The following is a 20,447-nucleotide window of genomic DNA, read 5'->3' on the forward strand; positions in this document are numbered from 1 at the left end:
AAAATTTCCCTAGTATTTGTACCGTGTCGGAGTATAAGTGTACCATAATAAGGCTTGACAACACCTCCAGATTTTATTGTGGAAAATGTAATGTGATGGCCAAAAATGTTTGTCAATTCATGTTTCAGCTGTGTTGTAGATTTGTTTGTGTAATATTCCAGTGTTTTATCAAGTGTATATTTATTACTCATTTCTGTAATCACTTGTTGATATTTGTCTCGAGCTTCTTGAAGAAGTAGTGGGTCTTTTTTAAGCAGCTTATCTGCTACATAACATGCAACTATGTACATTGCTTCTAACTCTATATCATGGACATTACCCATGCACATTTCTTGTTGTATGTCATCTACAATTTTTTTTAAGGTTGCATTATCCGAGAGGAAACCTTGATTTTGTTTTTTAATACAATCTAACGTTCTATATAAATTCATGTAACATGAACCACACAGAGGACTGTCAGATGTCAACTCAACATTTAGGTAATCTCCCTGATCCCTGCAGTGAGCTAAAATTATTTCAGGGCTTGGGGGGTATCGAACACTACCAACAATAACAATACCACAATCTGGAATAGTACAATGAACTCTATTCCTTTTCCGCCATAAATCATAGTGGTCACTGCACAGAGGAACTAAATCTGGAATGTCATCTGTTAAGTGCACTGCTCGGGAAAAAATGGCTTTAAAAAGTTGTTTATCATTGACAGTAGCTGTAACATTACTACTGTTTTGGCTGTCAGTACAAATGAAGCATGATGACTCAACTCTTTTTCTTTTGTCAACAAGAGCACTGGCAGTGTTTGATGCTTTTTGTTTGAATTCCTGTTCTATTTTTACTTCACAGGATGAACATATACACATATACTGATTAACACCATATTTTGTTCCCATCCAATCTATAAAGTCACTAGATTTATTTATTTTATGGTACCACCGAGAACTAGATTGACAAGAACACATACCACAAGGACCACAGTTTGGTTTACTAGGATGGGCCTGTTTAGCCAAAGATCTAACCCCACCTAATCCAGAAATATTAATGTAAATTTTATTAGGTAAAGGACAAGGTATGACATATTTAAGTGGCCTTCCAGCAGCTATGAGTTTAAATTGTTGTTTATCTATCCCTGTGATTTTCATTACAGTTTGCACCAAGTCACTGACATTAAGAGATGTCAAAGGAACTGTAAATAGTTTGTCATTTAGTGCAATGTTAACACAAGTGCATGACCAGACCTGCAGGAATTTCTTCTTCTTGTTTCTAAGTTTATTAACCCTTGACATTCTCGTCCTAATATCAGTCAATACCAGTTTAATTTTTTTCTCAGATCCATGGTTTCTTTTTAAAGATTCTATTGTACACCATCGTTTGTTAATTATATTAATTTCTTTCACAACAGATGTTTTACAAAGAGAATGTTTTGCAACATTAGAAGGAGGACATCTTTTTTTCAGCTTTATGTATGACTGATAAAGTGACCGGAAATCCTTGGCAGTTTTATCATCACCACATACACTAGACATTTTTTCTACCCAATATTTGTTTATTTCTCTGACAAAATTTGTGTACTGCCTGAAATGCAGTACAGCAAAAGCTTTCACCCTAGTGCTACATTTTTTGGTTACTTTCAATAAAAATTGCTTTCGCTGAGTTATTAAATTTTTAACTCTGCATAAAGTAACGTGAATGGGTGAATCACCCCTTTCAGCCAACCGATAGAGTTTAATAATAAAAAATAAATTACTCCTACTAATACCGTTCAGAGTTGAACTTCGTTTAATCCTTTTAACAAAGGCCATTACAACAGACAAGTGAATTCACCTCTAAAGCAACAAGAAAAAGAGAAATCCAATAGAACAATCTTCACCAAAATACAGCTTTACAATCAGCTACTGGAACACAGTAATCATTTGGGCACTCTGAAAAAAAAAAGAATACATTTTTTTTATTATTAAAATGTTTGGCCTCAAAAATTATACAATTTATTCAGTAATCAATTGAAAGCTTTACCCCCAGGGAATGTAACAAAATTATAGGGTATATGCAGTGTAGGAAATTTGTCCAGATTACATACCAGACATCAGGGCTGGTAACTTTCAAAAGTTACAAGCCCTGCTAAAATGTTACCAGTCCCGCACATTTTTTCAATTATTTTCGCACACACACACACACAAATAAACACAAGTTGTATACAATATACTATGCACGGTTTATTTTAACAACAAAGTAGCTGTAGAGAACATGCATATTCAGAACATGATATATCAGACGTCTGTGTCACTGTTGCTCTCGGCTAGATCAGAAAAATCTGAACCATAGTCAGAATCTAATCCAGCTACCAAATGAGCATCACCATCACCATCTGTTTCAGCTTCTGCAACTTCCTCCTCATCAAGTGCTTCAGCAGCTCTCTGCTGCTCTACTGCTTCATCTACTGCCTGTATAGCACTCAACTTCTTTCTCCTCTGTCCTTCCATAAAACTTGGTTTTTTAAAAAAATTAGTATTTATTGATTTTCAGCCCCCAAGTGACTGTGGGTGGAGCATTCTTTGCGTCGAATATCGATTTGGCTTGTTTATGACCAATTGACATTTCATGGCATGTGAGGGCATCATGTCTTAAATTGGTACAGCCGGTTACAAACGATCCCTTTCCGTACTTACGGAGTTTGTCTGGTATTTTGCGGTTTGATAACGGCCCGTAAATAGCCCAGCAGATACGGCAATACACCGTATGATTACCGGTGTCATCGGTGACTAGCCCTGCGTACAGTGCTGTGTGTACGGGGACGCGTTCGGTTGATAGATGTCCCCACCACAGCCCTGCGTACCTCCATAGACAAAGTCCGGGACTTTGAAAAATATAATTTTTTTTAATGAAATAACATGCCCAGGTACCAAAAATGATGATCGATCACCAGATATATCCAGAACTCCCAGTTCGGAGTCCAATTGTGGATGGAATCGGCTACTTTGCCCTAAAAACAAACACATTCTCTTGCGTGAATGAAATTAAAAATGGCGGCGTTTGGTGGATAATTCCTCCGGTATCAACGCGTTTACATTTTGTCCGTCTTTACTAGTCGCTTTTTAAAGACATTTCAAGTTTCAGATAACTTTGTAATGGTTGTTACGGATAACTATCGTCATTTCAACCGATTTCGGCTGGGAAACTACTTATTTTTAACTTGCGCACCAATTACGGTGCGCTCCCCGACTTTGTCTATGGAGGTACGCAGGGCTGTGGTTGGGACATCTATCAACCGAACGCGTCCCCGTAAACACAGCACTGTACGCAGGGCTACATCGGTGACCAGCCATTCTTTGAACTCCGTCTTCCAGCTTGGAACGATTTTGCGAGTACGTTTTGACTGGTCATACTCCTTATTTGCCGCAATATGATTGACATGTGTTTATTGTTGAGAGTCTGTCATTTAAATTTCAGAGATTTATTCAAGTTAATTTTAAAATTTATCATGTTCGATTCAGGTTATCCCGAGATCTTCTCGTGATTTTTGCGCCCCGGAGTATGTCGCGCGCAGTTATCTAACATGAACAAATTTTACTTTCTGTATGATGTTCTCTAAGCTAGTTTGTAATTTCAGACATTGTTTTGATAACCACGAGTTGAGTCCTGAGAGACTAGATCGGTTTCTGTAGCAACCGTGACGCTATATCCAAACGTTCGCTACATTGTTTCCCATTGCGTTCTCGCGGTACTTGTCTGTTTACCGCCCAAAATTCCCACCAAAGTTCTGCCTCGTGTTAGTCGCGTGTCACTCTTAATATGGAATGACAGCGCTACGTTTCGTTTGTATGCGCCAATCATTAGCGTTGTTTTATTTTCGGAACGTTTTGACATGATATATTCTAGAGTACAAACACATGTTTGGCACTTCTCCGATTAGCTGTCACCGAGACAAATGCCGCTCTAACGTTGACAATTACATTAACCAGGCAAAGCGCTGTCGTGAGAAGTCCGATTCAGGCCGTCGCTGTAATTCCTTCTATGGTAGCTTCGCAACTTGATGCTCGTTATGCACACCCTCCTTTCTATGCTCTCTACGATGCCAACTCCTCATGAAGCTATTATTTAGCGATCTATATTTTATACCAAGAAGTATTTGCTGTACAACGTATTGATGTTCATGTTGAGTACAAATAAACCAGTTTGAATTGTACCTCACGTCTGTTCAGCTCAAGAAAGCACAACGCAATCGATGTCCGTTTCAATAACAATTCCGCATGATTAGTCAGTTCGTTTTATGTGACGAAAAGAACACCCCAACGCCTAGTTTTGCGATATAAACTTATCCACCACATAAATTGCCGCAATTCTATCGAGCATCGATATGAATTGTGAGTTTCAATCTTAGCTAAAACAGCAAATAACACGGTACAATGTATATCAAAAACAATACAGTATATCATGAACACATTGCAGATTTTGCTTTACAAATGATTCTCATTGAAAACTTGAAATAAAGTTACAGTGCAATACAAAGTTCAAAATTCTACAAAGTTATACAACACCATCACGGCACATTTGCCGTATACTTTCGCTCGCTTTGAGCGCTGAAGCCCTTGGTTCGGGCCGACTAGAAAAGTCGTGGATTTGACTAGAAAATTCATTTTCAACGGACGGACTACCAATAACTTCTTCGGGAATTGAGAGTGTATTCTCTGGTGTTTCTGCATTAAGTTCGAGTGGATAAAGATGGTGTATAGAACGATTTGTTGAGCCGTTTTTGGTCTGTATTTCTACTACTCGGACGATACCGTCCTTGCCTGGAAGCAATTTAGTTACACGACCTAGTAACCAATGACATCGTTTTTTGATGTCCTGGTGTAATTGGACAATATCCCCCACCTTTATACAATTATTGGTTGTCCCTTTGATTTGATTCAAGTGACGCTCAGTAAGTGATGTCAAATATTCTCTTTGCCATCTCTTACTAAAAGCATTGTGAAGGGAGGATAAATACATAGCTCTTTTATTTGCAGTAATATTATCAATCTCAAAATTGGGTTCAGAAACACTAGGAATAGCTGGGGGTAACATTCTAATCTGACGTCCATTTAACAAGTGAGATGGAGTCAGTGGAGCTAAATCGTCGACACTTGCGGAGAGATGAGTTAATGGGCGGTCATTTATTGACGACTCGACTTCGACTAAAATTGTGGATAGTTCGGTAAAAGTCACGTTGGCACGACCTAGAATTTTCTTCAAGCAATTTTTTGTTATGGCTATCATTCTCTCGAATAGGCCTCCGGCCCACGCCATTCGTTTAGGATTAAAACGCCACGATATACGATTTTTGGTAAGATAGTTTTGTACCTCAGGACTGGACTCGAGTCCTTTCAAAATCTTAGCGGCGGCTATAAATGTGGAACCGTTATCTGAGATCATTTTCCGGGGCGTTGACCGTCGAGCAGTGAAACGTCGCATAGCCAAAATGAATGATGCGGCAGTCAAATCTTGAGTTAATTCTAAGTGAATACATCGAGTTGAGGCGCACGTAAAAATTAGTACATAAACTTTACTAGAAAGACCAGTGTGTTGGTCCCTAACGAACAAATGTCCCGTGTAATCTGTTCCGCAGAATTCGAATGGGACTGCTTCCTTCACTCGAAAATCAGGAAGTGGAGCTTGAGTAGGAAGGGGAAATGGAGTTCCATCGACCTTCTTACAAACGACACAAGATCTCGATGTAGAATTTACATGTCTGCGAATCGCGGTGATCCAATATTTTTCCCGAATTTTGTTAACTGTGGTTAACGGCCCACCGTGGTTTAATAAATGATGAGCATCAAGAATTATGAGCGTAGTAAACCGATGTTTACCAGGAAGGAGTATTGGATGCATGGTTTCGAAAGGAAAGTCGGTATTCTGAAGCCGACCACCAATTCGCAGTATTGACTTATCGTCAAGAAATAGTTTAAGTTGTTTTTGAAGTACGCCATGTCTAAATTGTTGTCTCCGAATAGAACTGACAACGTCTTCGAAATGTGTTGACTGAATCGATGTCAACCAAGCGTGTTCCGCGTCGTATATCTCCTGTGTTGAGAGAGCAAGTCTACTTGACAAATTACTCGGAGTGTGGTTCAATTTGGATTTGAGTTTCGAAATGAAACGAAATATATAAGCAGTTGCTTTCAACAGACGATGTAGATCGTTGAAACGGCGAATATCGATAATCTTTTCAAGACTAGGTTCTGAGTTTGATTCAGTTGCGTGAATAATCTCCTTTGGTGCGATGTTTGGCTCATTGTGAAGTTCAAAATGGTGGCCGAGTAAATTGTCAGATTCAGAGGCGACATGTAACGAAACGATCTGATCATTAATTTTGGAGTTTTGTAGCTCAGGAGGTTCGCGGTTTGTATCGATGATATCTCCTGACACTGTTTCAGCAGTTTTTATGAAATCTTCTGCTGATTTATGGAAATGAGGACTAATTTCGTTCTCCGAATTGACATGTCCTCTGGATTGACTTGGGGGAGTACAAAGTAGCGGTCGATCGCTAACGATGTCACTCGTACCAGTGGTCGGACACTGGGCACATTTCTCGGACACTTTTGGGGTCGAAATATTATTTTCAATTTTGGATTTTTCGGTATATTCTTTGTATTGTTGTTCATGTGTAATGTTGAGTGCCTGCTGTCTTGTAATCGTACCTTTAACACCCACTGACTCCAGGTCCCAGTAACTAGCAATCATTTTATCCATTACACTGTCATGTGCTCGGATAGAAGCAATGGTGAATGAATTTGTTTTGTTTGTCCTGTTGTGTGTAGTGAAAGGCCCTGACAATAGGTACCCAAAGACAGTCGGTATAGCGTTTGGTTTGCCCCTAACTATGCGTGAGTTGTGTGTAACAAAATCCCAATAGTGATCGGCGCCTATCAAAATATCGATGTTTAATGTGGATCGATTTGACGGCGGATAGGCCAACGATAGACCTCTCAAATGTGGCAAACGTGCAATATCGTAAGTTACAGTGTTCTCCAATCCCTCGGAAATACAGTCGACCATCAGTACATCGATCGGGGATTTAATGCCATCTTTGCTTTGTAGTGACAGCGTGGTTCTCGGTATGGACTGCACACCGGAACGCGGATTGGAGAACGAATTCAGACTCAATAATTCGTTATAATTTGGGATTACACCTAGTTTACGTGCGAAAGAGTTTGTGACAAAGCTTCTATCACTGCCATTGTCAAATAGGAGGGTAGCAACACAGTTAGTACCTCGAAAATGCGTACTAACTCGTGCGGTTTGAAGCATTGCGCGTCGCGGACTGTCAGAGTTAATTTTTGAGTCACTCCCGGTAAAACGCGATTGTTCACCAGTATTTGCTGAATGTGAAAAATGCGAGTTTGCCGTGCTAGAATTCGTTGAATTTGTTTGCGCAGTTCCAGATTTATCAAAATGAATTGACGTATGATGTTTACTCTTACAAACACGGCAAGTGAAATGCGACTTACATTGAGACAACATGTGCTTTCCCAAACAATTAAAGCATCGTTTTATTTGTGAAAGTAAGTATATTTTGGCGATCAAAGATTTAAGTCGGTATTCACTACTCACTAATACACCACACTCCTGCTCCCTTACTTTTCTTCAAGGCCAAATAAAAATATGTGTGATTCTGTTTACCCCAACCTTACCTTTAATTTTTTTTTTTTTTTTTTTGTCCAAAATAACAAGATTTCAATGAGACGAAGTCGATTAGAACCAACTATTGTCAATCATTTTGACCAAATTGCGAAGACTTTACTGTAAATATCATTAAACATAGCCTTTGTAATTTTCAACCAAATTTGTATGAATTAAAAATTGTGCAGAATGGTTGAATTGTTCAATTTTCTTCACAGGAGGATTCACTTTGAGAAAGATTAGAATTAATTTAGTGACTTGAATGCTATGGAGATCACTAGGACCACCAAACGCTATGCAAATTAATTTAGAGTGCTAAAATGAATTAAACTCATTGGCAGATACTGAGTAATACTTTATTTTCGCTGGAATTAATTTTCGCTGAAAAGGCTTTTTGGGCGTTTTGCTTAGAATTTATTTTCATTGGTTTTTGATGAATTCAGTGTTCTCCCCAGGCCAAAACAGCGTCGCGGGCCGCGACGCGATCAGATTTGCTCATGACGCTATGAGTTTCCTCCGCGATGCTATTATTTATCCCGTGATCTGATTTCTTCAGTCTCTCACAGACTGTAAAGTTTCCTGGCTAATTAGTTAAATCTACAAATGCATTGTATTAACGCCAATTTCCCGGGATAATCCCCTGTTGTTTCTCATTGGTTGGATATAGTTTTAAAAAAACAAAGCAGTACTATAACGACAAAGCCGTAAGCCCCGGTGTCAAACGCTCTTTGCCAAACGTATATTCATATGCAAATGTATAGTTACACTTGGGGTCAAAAGCCACATGTTTCCGGTGTGTACGAAACGAATTTTCATTATTATTTTTAGAAATGTAGTCATACTATTATTCTAAGTTTTGATTTTTGTCAGTATTTTTGATATTGTATTTGTTTTTTGAGATCAAAATGTGAAAAAATATATATTTATGATGTAAACAATTTTGACCTCGTGATTGTGAATCCAAGATGGTGTCACCCACGCAAGATTCAGCGAGCGTGAACTTCCCACTCGGATCGCATATCGTGCTCAGATTCGGATGAATTAAGTGAAGCATAATTGAAAATAATATAGTTACCAAAAAATCGGGAATTCTAATCAAGAAACGTGTGGAAATTGGAGTGACACTTGTGTTATTTCTTGGAAGAAAAGCCTCCATTTTACGTGGTATAACAATGGCGACAATTCGTAATTCAGACCTCAGTTGTCTCGAATTGTTCACAATTGTGTTGAACAGACAACATCGATGATTAAAAAAAATACATAAAGATGGATAATTTCAGCCAAAAAAACTATAATTGCTCGAACATAGCGTAAGTATCGTGACTCGTAACAGTTGTTGTACTTAACCGGAAAACAACAGAAACGGAAGACAAGCAATGAGAATAATCAACCCAATGTTTAATTTACTGGGACTGAACAGGGTTTTATAAAGTTGCTGATTGCTGGGCCAAGTAAAAAAAAAAAACAGAAAACTCAGTATTTCAGCAGGACATTTGCAATACTAAACATGCAGTGCAATAATTGTATACAGATTGTACATAAAATAAATAGAAAAAAAGGAAAAAAACTGGTTTTGTTTTATTTCCCCATATGACAAACAATATGTTAATTTATGCTAACTATATGCTAACTATTATGCAAATTAGCCACGACTCTATGAAACATTTCGGGGGAGAACACTGAGTTTAATGTGAAATATAGGGAAAAAAAATATATTCGCTGGATTTTATTTTCACGGAATCATCCTTTCAGCGAAAATAGCAAAAATAAATTCCAAGCGAAAATAAAGTATTCTACAGTAAATGGCATAGTTATCCATACAAAATGTATGTACTGAACCCAGTCTGAAACTTCTAGACACATGAGCAAACCAGCTACTAACTACCGGTATATGCATTTAGCCGAACAGTGCACCCTTGTAAAACTAACCAGCTCAAATCATGTATCAATCACAAGACACACTAAAACGTACCAGGCAATGTTGCTGTTTGATGGTGACAGGAACAATGTTACCATTATAAATGGTCCTAACCGGTAAACAACAAATGCCGACAAGTCCCCCCCTCTCCAATTACTTTCAGCTGTTCATAAATGATAAGTTTTCAAAGATTTTGGACCATTTGGGTTAAAGATACAATCATACCACTGACTAATACCCAATAAAACAGTTATCCTAACAAGTCGGTCCAAACCATCAACAATTTTCTGTTCCCGATCTAATTTATCATATGTGTAAACTTGACAGCCCTGGTGTATAGGACTACATTGCGATCAAAGAGGTTAGTCTAATACAAATGTGTCAATACCCTTTGATCTGATTTACTGTATGTAAATATGAAATTGAAACCCTATCAACACAAACTACACTGAAGAAATATGTTACTTTTGAACTTTTAGCATCAAGGACAGTTCTACCAGATTATATTACATGTATTCTACTAATGGTAGTAAAGATGTAATTATCTTTGGTAACCTATAAGCTACTCCTGTAGGTTGTTAATAAAATTATTATGATAGCACACTGGGAAGTTATAGTCCAGGTCAATACCCATCATGCATTGCAATATTAAAAAATACATGTGACCAAATGGCAATATTCAACCACAGTCCCTCTATCCCCGGTCTAGAAACTGTCATTGTATTAGGTGTGAATTGGTCTCCTTCCCTGCCAAAGGCGCATTGCGGGTGTGGGCAAAGCCTTGTCACGTGATCAGTACGTGATTTGACATCGTCCGAGTTATGTATTTTTTTTTACAACTTAGTTGTTTATTACAGAATTCATACTTTTTCACATCATTTTTTAATCAGGATATCTGTATAAGGTCATATTTTAGCCGGCGAGTAGTTCTTTAATTCATCTATTTTACCAGCAACGACACATTTTCGCAACAAATTTTCATACCTTTAATCAGATATTTGTCGTTTTTGATTTTGGGGTGATTGAAATTAACTCAATTTTATTTACCATACTTCTCGGCGAGAAACCAATATTTGTCTTCGATTTTGACATTTTATAATCGAAACATATCATTAAAAATTGGTGGGCTGATTTGTTATTTGTCACACCGCATTTTATTATGTTAAATTGAGCGACTTTTATGGATGCTTTTTAGATTGTAAATGCAAATGGCGACGTTTTGAAATGGCAATGTACTCAATTCTGTGCTAAAAAAATCATTTATATACAAACATTGAAGCATTGTTATATACTTTTACATAGAATAAAGTCATTAGTTGTTGTATAGTTGACTTGAACTGTTATGAACCCCCCAAGAATCAGAAATATCACAGGTTTTTCGATCGACTACGTTAACATGAACGACGCCATTTTGACAAGAATTTTTTAGCGATGTCAGCATGTTGGCACGCGAAGTTTTTTCCCTATTAAAACGAGAACATTAACATAATTCCCGATATTAATCTTTGAATTGCAGGAACTGGATGTTTATGAGTTGGTAGGTTGGTGGTGATGCGTATCAGGGTTCAAAACACCCAAATTTCATAGTGATAATTTTGTTTACATGTTTGTTTACGTTGTGGTTGCCCGATTTTTAAGTCAAAGTGAAGTCATACAATGAGGTATCGCTTTGCATGACGGTAACTTTTGAAGGTATTGTAATCTGTCTGACTTCCTGACTCCCTCGGCCCGCGTGTGAACGGTTTGTTTACCCGCACTGCGGTTCGAGACAAAAGAACGCTAGTCATTTCCAGTCCGGGGATAGAGGGACTGTGATTCAACAAATATTACCGTAAAATCTGTATTAGAAGCTGCATCCCTAATAGAAGTCGCACCCATTCTTTCTGAATAATTGAGAACCAAACATTCACAATTTCTCATGTGTAGATGCTCTAATAAAAGCCGCATCCTTTCCATTGCATTATGCCATTTTAATTGAAGCCGCGGTTTCTAATACAGATTTTACAGTATTTCTTGTATTGAATTTATGAGTGGTAGGAAAATTAAAAATTGTCATGACCACAAGAGGACACACCTGAGATCACTAGATGGTGCTGTTCGTTGAAGGTAAGTGGTGCACTGGCATCACTATGCTTCATATTTCAACCAAGTTTTGATATAATCCGGAAAAAACGTTCATTAAAATCAGAAGAGGCCTGGTAAAAATAACCACTTGTATTTGGATAATTTAACGCACACAAAAAAGATGCATATAATGACATCAATAAAACTGAGGTTATCCAATTATTTATAGTATTTGCATATCAAATATTCCTACTATGGTAACTCTGAATAGATGAGCTCGATACGAGAGTATCATATTAGCTCTATTAGTTGAAAATGTATAAATATAAGAGGTGAATCAATGGTCAAACCAAGTCGTATTTTAATGATACAGCATACAATAAATGCAACTCCTATTTGAGGGATGCTTCTAATTGAACAAATGCAGTATATATTTCACAGCTCTAATACTGTGGAATACTTTATTTTCGCTCGAATTAATTTTCTCTGAAAAGGATTTTTGGGCATTTTGTGTGGAATTTATTTTCACTGATTTTGATGAGTTTAATGTGAAATATAGTAAAAAAAGTATATTCGCTGGATTTTATTTTCACGGAAACAGCCCTTCAGCGAAAATGGCGAAAATGAATTCCAAGCGAAAATAAAGTATTCTACAGTATTCTATTTTGCAATGAGTTGTCATGTTTCCCTTATTACAGCAAATACTGTATTGTCACGCAAGTCAACTGTGAATGAAGTTGAATCATTAGAAGCAATTGAAAAAAAAAAAAGAATTTGAGAGCATTTTTTTGTTATCTTTTGAGAATTTGCCAGCATTATCTAATTAGCAATTGAAACGAAATGGTTGTAGTAAATTGCAAGTGGTAATACTAGCTGGGCTACTCTAGATTCAAGCACCGAGTAAACACACCCAGAAATAAGTGGATTTCAATAGAAATGGAGAGTACCTTCATCATTTCTATGCAGGCAAAGGCTTCTAATGAAGCATGGTAGATGCAGAAGGTTTATATTTTGTTTTATAGCTGTACCGCAGACAGCTGCATCTCATCAAACAGCAGTATTTTTATATGTGCTGCACACGTTAAATAGCAATGCTTGACATATGCATATAAAACAAGTTCAATTGCCACAATTAAAATCTCTCAGAAATCTCTTGTGATAATTTAAATACTTGTTTTTTAATTCTTGAAACACAAACTGATCGGAAACTACCAAAGGCACACTTATAATGGTTGCACTTCCTTGTAAAGGTCTATACCGGTAACTGCATAGAATGATATGCATCAATTTATCAAATATATTTATTATTTTCCGGTTAAACAGAATCCTTGGAAGAAAACTTAATTTTTTCTGTCAGCTCCTTGGTCAGTCTTATATTGGATTCATATACTAACTGTGGATAATATCTGGGGTAAAAATATTGTAGCCGTGAACGTGTTAATTACACATGCAAAACATTTGCTCTACTAGAAGTGGACAAACGTAAAGCATAAAGTAAAAATCACATTACACTTATTAAGTGCTAGAATATTAAAATGACTTTTTGACTATATACACATCATTTAAAAATGCACTACTAATAGATGAAATACAGCATTATAGTTTAATTTCAGTCATTGGTGTAAATATATATGTTGTAAACGGGGGTATGGAATTTGGTATAAGCATAGACACTGATGTATTAAAACTCATTAACTGGCAAATTATTATTTTAACCCTTTGCATGCAATTTTCAATTTTTTCTACCATCTACATGATTTTGTATAGTATGTTCCTCCCAAATGAAATATTGATAACAAATGACAAAACTTTTATGAAAAACTAAAAGCAATATCTGAAACTGTTAATATGGTTCAAAAGGATGAAATTATTAAAGTAACAATTTTGTAAAATTTGAAAACTGAAGGGTTAATAATACTTTTCAAACTTCAAACCAAAACTTAACCAAATCCATATTAAACTTCACCCTCCAATTTCTAACCCACAATTTACAAGTTTATAATCCCAAAATATTGTATTCATGTTTTGTGCAACTAAAAATGCTGTTCCGTTGAGTGACATTAACTACGCCTAGTCTATACCAAAGCAAAATTGCTTGTACAGTATAATTTCCTACACAGAAACATATTTGTTTGCAATAAAATGGGTTAGTACAGTGTACTGATATTTGTTTTGTTGCTGTAGAGGGTTAAGCTAGTACCAGCCAAAACATGTGAATTGAAGTCAATGAGCAATATGTTTTTGTTGTGTACCATATTGCACCAAGAGGGCAGAGGTCAACTGCTTAGGATCTCAAATTGCATTGGCCCTACACACTATACTGTGTGAACTATGAATCCATCCATTGGATCATCTCAAATATACAGATATATCTGTGTACTCATCGTAGTACCGACTCAAAACAGCATGCTTCTAAGAATGTACTGAAAATAGTTGTGACGTTGCGGGATCTAGTATAGTCCATACACAAGAAACGATGTCAAGTCAGTAGGCTAACACTTGCATGTTCAAAGTAATATATACACACATTAGAAACAGTTTTTCACCTTTTGTAGTTATAGTCCGTCTCATAAAACACGATCAGTTTATTTTTAACCTGACTTCCTATCCATAACATTGCCAGCGACTACTGTTATTTACGGTTCTATTCAGAGCCGTCGACTGCGTCAGTGCGTGCCCGCTAACAGTTCGTGTTGGCGGTACAAGTTCGGTCCGAAATGTGGCGTCAATAACTGTTTGGTGACATGGCTTTCAGTTTATTCACCAAGTGGAACTGAATTAGCATTTCAAAACAAGGACGCTGTCCCCATTCAATTTTATGCAAATGATAGTACCAATGCAACTACCTGGTCGGTCACTGAGTGACCTCTATCCATATCACGAGCAAACACGTAAATTTGAAGGAGTGACATCGCCGCAATGACATGGTCAGACGTAAATAATGTACACTTCCGGGTGTGCCACAGTAGAGGTCGCAAAACAAAACAATTAAGTTGAGTAATCAACGTTTTTGGAATTGATTCATTCGACTTCGTAGCCGCCATTTTGCAACACGCCCTGACGTCGGAGCCTTTGCAAAGGTGAATACACGGCAAAGAAAATGAAACTAAAATGCAAAAATAAACCGATGTAGCGACACACCACACGTCTTGACTAAATTATCGCTTACCTGTCTCTGCAGTTACTGCGTGAAGTGTTACAAATAAAGCTAAAAACAGCCAGACCACGGCCATGATCCAGTAGTGACAGTATCGTTACACGCTCTGGAGTGATCACATGACCCGCCTCACCTGTCAATCAGTGAAACCGAACGAGCACCTCCAGTGAGGGCGCCATGTACTCTCACTTTCACAAAGCACGTAGTACATGATTTTACAACGCTCTCACCCAGTCCGACGATGGCGCACCTATCTAGCTAGAAGGTGCTGAATAATTGATACACATACATACATATATCCATTTGAGATTTCAATCAATACTAAAGACGTAGGTGTTTCTACAGCCCCTCCTTTGTGTCATCTTTATTCATTTAGTTTTTAGTAACAACCGAATTATAACAATTTGCGTGGTTTGGAAATATGAATGTATGTATATAAAATATATATACAACACAAAATTAATAATAATAGGCCGTTGTCGTGTTCGAATTTTATGTAAATAAACAATGTATTTTACACGCGTTGTATACGCCGCTATGAGTCCCATATCGAACAGGACGCGGCACGACGACTGCCGCCCTTTAAATACATGCCAATGTGTTTGTGGAGGAAACTAAGTACTAGTATGCGAAATCGACAGAGAATGTATAATTACATAATACACTGATTTGAATTCGTGTTTCTAGGCAACGATATACTTCGGAAAACGCATGGATATATATTTGTGATATGTGACACTATTCATCTAAATCAGTGAAGATTTTGTCGAAACTATAGATCAACGGACTTCATCATAACAGTAATTATCAATTCCCTGATTTTTTTCAAGCCCTTTTGTTAAACTGTTTTAGTATGTTTTTGTTTATGTATTTAGGAATTGTTATTTAGTTATAGATTGGACTATGTTCTATTAAAAATGAATAATGTCAATAAAGTTAAAGTTAAAGTTAGCATTACGTACCAATGAAACAACAAAAAACTATTATAATGAAGTTTTATGGATATAAATATTTTGACACTGTTTTGACTGAAGACCTACAAACTACAAATACCAATTGATCATACGAACAATAATTTTCCTCCACAGTTAAATTTCTCCACCAATAGCTCAATGGACTCGATTTTTAAACTAGAATCGTATTACCCATATACTAGTGTTATCTTATTTCAGTATATTATGCTTGACAACGTGTCTTTTTTATCACACACTTCATTCATATACTACTGTAACATTGTATCACCAATATATGTGATAAAATGCATATACATTTGTACATGTATATTGAATCAATGGCCAACTGATGTCGGGACGTTTACGGATTTTTGCGAACGTGTAGTATAGTAAAGGATAAATTGTAAACCTCCATTATAATTGAACAAAATCGACTACATTGCGAAAGAAATTATATTGTAAATATAAAAAATCCGGCCACGGTGATCACTTGGAAGATAACAAACACAACTAATTGCACTAAACTACGACGCAATTTAATCGCACAAAATGTAGAGAAATGACGTAACATTGGCATGTAGCAAATCATTCTGGTCAACCTTTTGAAAGCGTGGTGCGTGCATACCAAAAAGGACCTTGTACTTCAATACATTGACAACTTTATTGAAGATATTGATGCCATTTACCTCGGTCTGACACAAATATCATGAGATATGATGAACATCATAGAATTTATACAATCATAAACAAATAATCAATCATATATTTTACGTTCAATATACAACATTTGCAGACGCATTCGAACTCAGATAGGAATTTGTTAAGGTCCTCTCGCCTAACCTTGGCCCTCAAGTGCCAATATATAAACTCATAATTTCACTGAATCCGGGTATGTCAGCTGGATACGATTTAAATCCAATTAAGTCAGCTGGATACGATTTAAATCCAACTATGTCAGCGGGATACGAATAAAATCCATCAAAGTCTGCTGATCCAATATAAATCCATACGATTTAAATCCAGCGAAGTCGGTTTGGTGCAATTTAAATCCAACTAATTAAGCTGGATACAATTTATCCAACCGAGTCAGCTGGATACGATTCAAATGCAACTATTGAAGTCAACTGGGTACTATTTAAACTATAACAATTGAAAAAAGGTCAAATTACATTCATATTCAGAATAAAAATATATCGCATAACAAACTAAGTATAGACCAATAACTATTCTGCCATTTTTAGCAAGATATTTGAGCAGATGTTACCCATATAACTGTACTGTCACTTTGACCGCGTCCTGTCTCCATTCATGTCTGCGTTCCGTTAACAAACACAGCTGCAAGACATCGCTGAAATTGAGACTGGTTGGTGGCTGTAAACATGAACTTGATACAAAGAACACAATGTGAGCTGCAAAATTTAGCCAAAACTATCAGCCTATATATGGCCTCCACTAAGAAAAATCTAAAAAAAATTGTTATCTGACCTATAACCAAGGGTTAAAGTTAAAATAGTTTTTTTTTTGTTTTTTTTCAAATTAGGGTACTGATCGATTTCAAGTAATCACTGATCCTTGTTTATATCACTCTTTCCTTTATCACAACTTTGTTACGCGTTAATGTTATATGCAAATTTTAACGCGCGATGTAGACAAGCCCTATTATAGTAAAATACATACTAGGAAAATATACTAGGAAGGGGTGGGGTAAAAGAAAAGTTATATAACAATTTATTATTTAATAATTTATTAAAATACATAAGTTTGTCCAACTCCCTGTGGTCATTGTTTACAAACAAGCGTTTTCCCATGAGCCTTTGTGTTCTTAGCGTGTGTTGTTATCGTCGCTTGGGACTCAATTCCCGCGCGTGCGCAGGTGACGACCCTCCCGCTTTAAATTATTGTTGTACAATAGTTTATCGGACCTTCCCTGAAACACTCTAGAACTGTCTGGAAAAGTGCAGAAAACGAAATTTAAATAGGCTCGAAAAATTAAATGAAAAAGTGTTAATAGTTGTTTATTTTAGTCATAGCTATGATCGCACTTCTCTTCCAATAGTGGATGTACAAATACTATTTATACACGTCAACAACAACATGTATTTATTCACGTCCAAGGGGCACTACCGTGAAAAGTCCAATCATATGTAAGTGATATATACTAAATAGTGAAAAACTGAAAGGCGCCCAGTGAAAAATTCGAACCCATGACTTCCTGCACACAGGATTAATATGCTAACCAATACACAATTCAATTAGAAAGATTAGCCATGGGACTCACACATTGAACCACGGTTACTAAAAAAAGTTACCGTGATTGACCTAAGTGGGAAATCCTTTCAATTCAACTATATATAAGTAACATGCTCTTATCTAGATTGTCCAAAAACTAGTCTAAGACGAATAAATCTAAGGAACTCTCACAATGGCCTGAATTCCTTGTCGTACATGGCGCATCATCTGAGCATGGAGCTCATTAGCTCAAACATCTGTGTAATCAACTTGATGATACTGTGTACTATGATAATATATATTAAAATTAAACTAAAAAAATGGATGAAATGCCATGTCATAGAATACGAATTACACGCAACTATTTCAACAACTGTACAACCAATGGTTTATATGTATCATGACACCCACAGTAGAAAACAATTACTGGGGTTAATTAAGATAAGTAACATATACAATACAGGAAGAGATTATGTCACAATCGCTAACAAATATTCTAATATCATTATTATTTTAAAATAAATTTAAAATAATTTCCTTTATATGTCAATTTGTTTTCAAGGTTACAATAAAGTAATATTTTACTCCCTTTTCGCTCTTCTGTCATTCTTAATCTATTCTATGTCAGACTAATGGTCGTAGAAACATCGCGAGACAGCTTTGTCGTGTTGCTGGACATGCCACTGGGTGCGAGGTTGGTGCCTTAGATGCGAGGTTGGTCACCTGTTGTCATGAAAGTCTATTCCTGTCGCGTGTACGAAACAAATATTTAAACATTGACTGATCTTCTAAAATTAGTCTTCAATAATTATTAGAAATCTAGTTAAGGACAAATTATGTCATAGGCTGTTTGAGTGTTGCCTGGAAACGTCAGTTGGTTTGGTGATAGCGGCGCATCTTTCCATTGGGACGCGCCCTCTAGCGACGAGGATATCCATTTTTGAGTGGTGGTACATTGAATTTCACTTTCAGACATGAACGGCTGTTGACCTCTGACCTATTTTTTTCAACTAAAAATCTTTAATAAAATGCCGCAATGGTTTTGCGAAATGTCAAAGGCAATTCAAGCAGGCTTTGCTGCCGTCTCATTGCGGCATTTGAATAAACAATTTTAGTTGAAAAAAAAACAAAAAACAATAGGCCAGAGGGACCGACGACGGTTAATTCAAAACATCAAAAACCATTTATAAATTTAAAGAATAGTATAGAATTCTAAAACTTTTTCACTAATCTCATTATCGACACATCTTTGGATAATTTTCCAACTACCTGAAAATGATTGATTGCAATGACGATACTACTTGTAGTATTTGAAATATATGTATATATATATATATATGTTTGAAAAATATTTATTTTGAATACATGTATATTTAAGTGGATATATGTTCCCCATAAATTGGCTATGATTGAGAGAAAGACGCAATCTGATTAAAATAAGATCCTAGGTTGGGCTTTTTTTTAAATTTATTTGCTGGTATTTTTTGTAGGCTTTCGCGATAACCAAAACTTAAAAAAATACCAGCAAATAATGTTTTAAAAAAATAATAGAATATATGAAAAAAATATGAATGATATTATTTTAACAAAAAAAAAAAAAAGCCCAAACTAGGATCTTATTTTAATCAGACTGGGAAAGACGCAGAGACTCATGGAGTCGAGGTTCCAAGGATCCGATAGCGTCCGATTTGCCGTACTTTAACGAAGTATTTGACGACTTTTAAGTGTGCTTTTTTTTCTTTCGGCATCCCCGTTGCGGGTTGTGAGTTGTCACAGTTTACGTTAGTTGCACAATTCCTTTGCATAGTAGCGCAGCTCATTCTTGTACGCACACAGTAAACTACATGTTGATTTCAAACACGAGCCGCCTGCTTTGATCATTCAGTAGAGTTAGCATGAAACCATACAGCTTGTCGATCTGAAAATCGTTAGTTCGAATACAGGATATTTCTGCTTAAAGCGCGGTGGTCGTCGCGCAGCGCGTGTTCGAATTTCTTGTAAATAAACAATGTATTTTACACGCGTTGTATACGTCGCTATGAGTCCCATATCGAAGAGAACGCGGCGCGACGACTGCCGCCCTTTAAAATATGTCCCATTTTTAAGTAGTGAGGGGAGAGAAACGTTGTGTTCTCCGCTTGAAGCATTTCAGAACAACCCAGTTCCGAAAAACAGTCCTCTGCTAGTAAATTGGTACTGTTTGGAACAAAAAAGAGTACATTCCCAGTCATCTATCATGTCATTGTTACATGTTCCTGTCTTCAGTGCAAGCTTATCGCAAAGAGTAGCGGATTACCGCGGAATGTCTTGAACTTACACTCATCCCAGATCTGTAATTGGGTTCTTTGCCAGTTTATCTGTATATTAAATAAATAAATAAACAAAACGTTGGGAAACTTAATTTCATTTCACGAACCCTGTGCTCTTCCGAGGTGTCAGTGGCTCTTCCCTGAGACGATTATTGCCGCCC

The 20,447-nt window shown here is 36.7% G+C and overlaps 1 long non-coding RNA gene across 1 annotated transcript; it reads right to left on the reverse strand.

The window, feature by feature from the left end:
* Window positions 1-1,758: 1,758 nt before the first annotated feature.
* On the reverse strand, window positions 1,759-14,942 carry LOC146729788 (uncharacterized). Its single transcript, XR_014928050.1, has 2 exons — window positions 14,808-14,942; window positions 1,759-1,919 (listed from the first exon to the last, which is right to left on the reverse strand). It is a non-coding gene; the product is annotated as an uncharacterized LOC146729788 (long non-coding RNA).
* Window positions 14,943-20,447: the final 5,505 nt, after the last annotated feature.

Source organism: Saccoglossus kowalevskii, chromosome 21, assembly GCF_978046115.1.
Source record: "Saccoglossus kowalevskii chromosome 21, keSacKowa6.1, whole genome shotgun sequence".
NCBI lineage: Eukaryota > Metazoa > Hemichordata > Enteropneusta > Harrimaniidae > Saccoglossus > Saccoglossus kowalevskii.